Source organism: Elephantulus edwardii, unplaced genomic scaffold (genome assembly GCF_000299155.1).
Source record: "Elephantulus edwardii isolate Elephantulus edwardi_28Jun2011 unplaced genomic scaffold, EleEdw1.0 scaffold00258, whole genome shotgun sequence".
NCBI classification, from domain to species: domain Eukaryota; kingdom Metazoa; phylum Chordata; class Mammalia; order Macroscelidea; family Macroscelididae; genus Elephantulus; species Elephantulus edwardii.
In genome coordinates, this window is record NW_006400008.1 from 1,596,198 (window position 1) to 1,602,604 (window position 6,407).

At 36.7% G+C, this 6,407-nt stretch overlaps 1 protein-coding gene across 1 annotated transcript in view; it reads left to right on the plus strand.

Moving 5' to 3' along the window:
* BAI3 (brain-specific angiogenesis inhibitor 3) overlaps positions 1-6,407 on the plus strand; it is a 1,132,296-nt gene that overhangs the window by 670,226 nt on the left and 455,663 nt on the right. The gene's annotated exons all lie outside the window — the stretch shown is intronic.

The window sequence follows — 6,407 nt, forward strand, 5'->3', positions numbered from 1 at the left end:
CAATGATATTGTTGTTGTTGTTGCTGTTATGTGCCGTCAAGTCGTTTGCGACTCATAGCGACCCTATGCACAACAGCCCTAAACCCTGCTCTATCCTGAGCCAAACGCACTGCCTCTGACACACCCATCCCGATTACCCCAGTCACCGAATCAATCCATCTCATAGAGGGTCTTCCCCTCCTGTGCTGTCCCTCCACCCTCCCAAGCATAATGTCCCTCTCCAAGGGCCCGTCTCTCCTGGCAACATGTCCAAAGTATGTCAGACAAAGCTCCAGAATCCTTGCCTCCAAGGAGTAGCTCGGTTTAATCCTCTCCAAGATGAATCTATTTGTTTTCCTGGCAGTCCATGGTACATTCAGTACTCTTCTCCAGCACCACAGCTCAAAGGCATCAACTCTCCTTCTGTCCTGCCATCAATGATATACACAGTGAAATTCCTAAATAGAAGTATAACCATCTTGCCTAAACAGTGAAGAAAAGAGTTGTCTTAATCACTGGAACAAGCTGAAACTTCATATTGAAGTACAACCTTAGTTATTGCATTCATAATTGAAGCCTTTCTAGTTATTACTAACAAATATTCTTTCTGTCTACTTAACTGGTTTTCGCGGATGAAAAGTATGTGAAAATACCTTCCTGAACTCAGGAAAGGATAATAACTTGAAAAGTATATATCTAGTTCATGTGACATGTGGAGGAAAAATGAGGACTAGGAAATAATAGTTTAATGAGTCTAGGGAAAAGCCTGCTAACATTTCCTAATGAAATGTGTTCGTATAAAAAGCTTTTTAACAAATAGCATTTACAATATATTAAATATAATAAGACCTTTGGGAACTGGTAGGTTTAGGCAATAGAATGTGGAACCTTGAAACTCTAAATTGCACTTAGCAAAGCCAATTACAATTGTAACCAGCGCATAAGCCATTAATGAGTAAATTGCTATTTTTAGTACAGATATTTGGCTAAGGATTATGTTTCTCTTACTAAAGAGTCATAGTTTGTGGCCCTAATTGCTAAACCACAGGGACTGCTTTTAAGGAATATCAATTTGTTTTCCCAGAAAAATAATTTTATTTCATTTTACTGAAATTATTATTGGAGTGCCATTTTCCCCTATCAATATTGCTGCCATCTGTGTCTATGGTCAGAAAGAAAGGGCACAAGTTAATATTTTTATTAACAGTGGTTGTTGGGACTTTAACAGATGAAGTTGAAGGGATCTATAGGTGTTACAGTTGTTGATTGCCATTAAGCATGACTCACAGCGACCCTGTGAACAAACTATCAATATTTATCGGAGTTCATTGACTTTCCAAAGGCATGTTTAGGAAGTGGATAGCACTCCTGCTTCCAAATACACATACACTAGTACAAACAAATTCCAGAGCACACACATATACACACCATTATATGTATATATGTGCTGACCAGTCAGGATCTAGTTTCCTTTTAGAGTGGATAATTTCCCTCTATTTAAAGATAAGTTAAAATATTGTTAAATAAATGTGTTTCAATTCTCTTTTGCACCATCACCTATGTCAGTTTGAAAATATTTTCTTTTTTCCAAGCAAAATATCATTGTGTGTTTCCATTTTGATGGATAAATGAGATGATACTAGCCTGTTGTCTTGTCTTGTTTGTTTTTGTTGTTTAATGCCGTCGAGTCATAGACGACTCATAGCGACCCTATGAATGAACAGCCTGAGCACTGTTCATACATAGAGTTTCCAGAGGCAAGCCATTTTGGAAGTGGATGCCACTCCTGCTTCCAGGCTTGATTTAGTCGGGAAGCTCCAGCCAACACTGTCCCCCATGGGTCCCATTACCACGACTGGCACATCACTGTCACAGTGTTCAGCATCACAGCAACCATGAGTTACCTCTGCACAGCAACACACAGACCAGTGCTATACCACCAGAAGAATGTTTGATAGGAAGACAATTTGAACCTGGCCGAGGGCCACAGATAACAATCACCCACCTTCGGCTTGGTAGCACAGCTTCCTTCCACTAGGCCAATGTAGGTCTCTCTTGGTCGTCGTCATTGTCTTGTCTTACCTTTCTTTATATTTTTTTGAGCAACAGAATTCTAAAGGCATAGATAGGATGTCAGTGTTATCTTTCGGGATCAAAAGAAAACATCAGATTTACTTAGCATTCTCAGGCTGCTCATACATGCAGAAGATACTATGGGAAATGGCTATTTAATAGAGGGTGGTACTGGTTCCCCAAAGCCTCTGGTGGTTTGAATCCACCAGGTCTTAAACAGGAGAAGCATGCTGTCTCCTCCCTCTGGAATTTACTGTCCTGGAAGCCTGCTGGAGGATCTGCTAGGGGTGAGGATTTTTGCTCTGCCAGTGAGAGAGAGATAGAGCCAAACAGGGAGAGGGTAAGGGAAATATTATATTTTCAGGGACTATGAAGTCTTTACAGACACAACACTGAGAAGATTCCTTACCAGGAAATCAGTGTTTAGCATCTTCTCATAGATTTGACTTTGGAAAAAAAATCTATGGTATCCACTAAGATCTTATTCCTTCTTACATATAGCCTCAGCATTTCTTAATGTGTAATATTCCTAATTACTACTATAATTGTACTATAAAGGTTGTAATACCATGCTCAGCTCCTTTATTTTATAAATAAGGAGAGCAAAACAGTATGTACACCAAAGATGGTGACAATTTTCTAAAAATCCTATCTTTAATAGATACTGGTTTTGCTGTTGAAACAGAAAAGAAGTGAAAGAAAAGCAAAGACCACTAAAGATACTTGAAAATTGTGTGCAAAATAGCGATAGTAATTGAAAATGTCGGTTATGGTACATATTTAAAGTGCTTAAAATTGGTGATAAGAAATATTTCATGTTTAGGAAAGAACAAGTTCAATTACACTGCTTTGAATCAAGCCAAAAAGAGATAGTGTTTTGTTTGTCAGCCTATTTTTGATCAAAATTACGTTTGCCAAGAATAGCATATACTTTCCAAAAGTTTTCAAATATGTGCAGTTTTAATACATTTAAGTGTCAGTTGTACTGGTAATTTATAAATGAATGAGCTTTACCCCATCTGTTTCTTTTACCTGACGATTCCGTTTTCTTTATTTAATGCATTTCTTAAACCCACTTTCTTAAGTTAGTGCACAGCTTGCTTGCTTTCCTCTTGCCCTGCCATTACATTTTGTTACTGCTCTCTGTTGGGCTCAGCATTTCCTGCTATCGATTTCCTGTAACTTCCTCATAACGGATTGTGTAGCAGGGGCCTTTAGAGAAACATATCTGAAAATTTCTAACAAATAGTGTACAAGTGGCTTGTGGATAGAACCCTTTAGCTAGGTTTTGCCATTGTGCCTGTTACTATTTAGACTTTACTCATAGTTTGTGTTTTGCTTTAGATTTACTGTTTCTTATTCCAAAAATGACTCAACTGTTCGAATACAAAGATTTCTTAATTGATTTCTTTTATCTCTTTTTCTAAACTTTATATTTATATATGAGTCTTTGATCCTAATAACAAGGTATACATATTGATGGCTGTGTTAGAATAAGGGAGCTCTGGTGGCCTAGTGGTAAGTACTTGTACTGCCAAGTCAAAGGCACGTAGTTCAAATCCATCAGCTTCTCCATGGAAGAATGGATAATCTCCTCCCAAGTGATTTATAGCCTCGAAAAACCCACTGGAGGATTGGGTGTGAATCACTTCCAACTCAATGACATGCACGGAGTTGGTTCTGTGCTAGAATTAATGTTCCCAGTGGGGATGTATTTGGGCAAAATGAATATTTTTGCATAGCCTTAAACAATGCAGTATGAAACCTATTAACATTCTCACTTAGATGTTGCTCAGACTTCCACGAGTGCAGAGAGAAAGAAATGAAGCTTGTAATAGAGTATAAGTTGTGAGAGGGGGAGGGAGCACATACAAGATAAGACTGAGCATTAATAAAGATGTGGAATAAGAGTAAAGGAAACATTTCTCCTATTTACACTTCAGTCTAAAAGCTGCAGTGACTTTAAGAGATTAAGAGAGGTATAAAGCATGCAAAAGACAGGTTTTTATGATGAACACATTGTTTTTTGCATCTAACATTTCTTTTCTTTTGTTAAAGGCTGTTGTGAATAATAATCATGAGATACCAAGTCTGTAGTTGTGTAAACAGTGCTCTGTATTAGTTTCTACAGAGATTAACATCACCGGATTCATACATTTTAAAGAGTGAATTGAAATTACAAGTCCTGCATCCCCAGGAAGAGAATAGTGTCTTAAACCTTAAAAGAAACACAATGTGAATGGAGGAATGTGTGAAATGCAATGTATATGAAATTTTTAAAAAAGTATTTAGTTGATTAGATCACTGAAGCACAATTTTTTAAAAATAAACAAACAAGAGCAGCCTTGTCAAATGTAGCAATTGGTCTCCACTTCGATGGAACACAATTGTAAAAAGATAATCAAACTCTGAGAAAAGAAAGATATCTCCAAAGATGATAACCTACACAAGCCCCGACTTCTGTCTATAAGAGACCAAAAGTTCGACATTTACTCTAACAGGGGAAAATGAAGAGGTAAGGGTGCAGGGAATGTAGAGTACTGGAAAAGGGAAAAACGGAACAAAAGAGAATGTGGACCCACTGCAAAAAATCAGTTACTAATGTCACTGAAAAATTGTATAGCTATTGTCAAATGATAGCCTAACTTGCTGTATAAACTTCCACTAAAAACACAGTAAAATAGTACAAAACATTTTAGAAAACGTGAGCTACATTTAAAGGATTTGTTATCTCTGATTTCTCACTTATTTTTGGCTTTTAAATTCATGAAATGTGCACTCCCATGCCCTTGACTGAGATATGTCAGTGACAACCTATTGTCTATTAAGTGCTGTAGATATAAATATAGTTTGATTTATGATATGACATTTTGATACAATATTTTAGCTGTGCTAATACTTTCTGAGAAATGAACAAACTATCCCGAAAACTCAGGCAAAAGTAGACAGAGTCTCATAATATGGCTAGAAAACAACATGAAATATATTTACACTGTAGTTCTTTGAACATCCAGATCTGTATGTTGTGTAAGAGACAGATGAATACACACTTCTGCCCCGAAACTGGTTGTAACTACCATAGGTCATAATACTCTGTACCTCAATTTTTCTTCCTAATACATTAAGAGAGGTGACATTTATATGAGCATTTCTATTGTATCCTAGAAACATTTCATATGTGTATTCATGTGAACTTTTTCCTGGATGGGTTCATTAGCATGTTCTAAAAGTATAATGTAGAGAGGAGTGTTTAACAAGAAGTAAAATACCCTAGCTAAGTACTCTTTGTGCATATGTGGGAATGATAAGAGAAGTGCAAAGTTGATCAATGTCCTCATTAAAATAAAAAAAACAAGTAAAATAAAAATTTCAAAATTTCAGAAAAGCAATCTTAATTTTTACTTATTACAAAATTTTAGACTAGATCAAATATTACTTAGAAAAGAAAAACTGCTATATCCTAGTTTAGACTTTCAAATATGTGATCTTTCCAGGTGCACTCAGGTGATTAAAATAAAGAAAAAGAGACCTGAGTGCTAATTCATAGCCACCTGGCACTAAGGGACCATGTTCACTTGAAGAAGGGAATTAATGTCCTATTTCAGGACTATCCTCTAGCTGCTTTGACCTGTCTTCAATTTTATCAATGATATGGAACCCTCATGAGGTAGTGCTTTATGTGCTCTGCTAAGCAAAAGGTCAGTGGTTTGAATCTATCAACTACTCCGTAGGAGAAAAATGTGTGCAGGCACCTCTCAAGGGAGAATAATGATCAGAATTAATGCAACAGTAGTGAGCTTGGTTTAGTGGATATGGATATAGGGACATAATTTCATGTTGCGCTGATGAAAAACTTTGAAGCAGTAGTGAATGTTTTGGATGCCAAAAGCAGGATCCAGAAGGCTATTAAGAGATAAAAATGCATGAGTATTAACTATCAGTCTCAGCAGGATTCTACCAAAATAAGTGACACAATCTTAATTTGGCTTATTAAGAATGTGGAGCCTAAGATGTAGACACAATAAAGTGACAAAACAAAAAAGCAAAAACACTAACACAGAGTCAACTCCAATTCAGTGTGATCATCTATATGATAGCAGTGGCTGTAAAGCTTAATAAGAAGAGAGTGTCCTCTTTCTCCTATAGAATGGCTAGTGAATGGGAATCACTGGCCTTTCAGTTATCAGTCCTACGTGGAAAACATAAAAGCACGCTTTATTCTGCACAACTCAGGCATAAGTGGATTATTTTACTAAAAACTGTTAAAAAGTATGTGCTCTAGGAAGTGAGTGACAGAGAGGATGTGAGAATTTGAAACCAATAGAGTATGTTTAATGGAAAAGATTCCAGGGGTA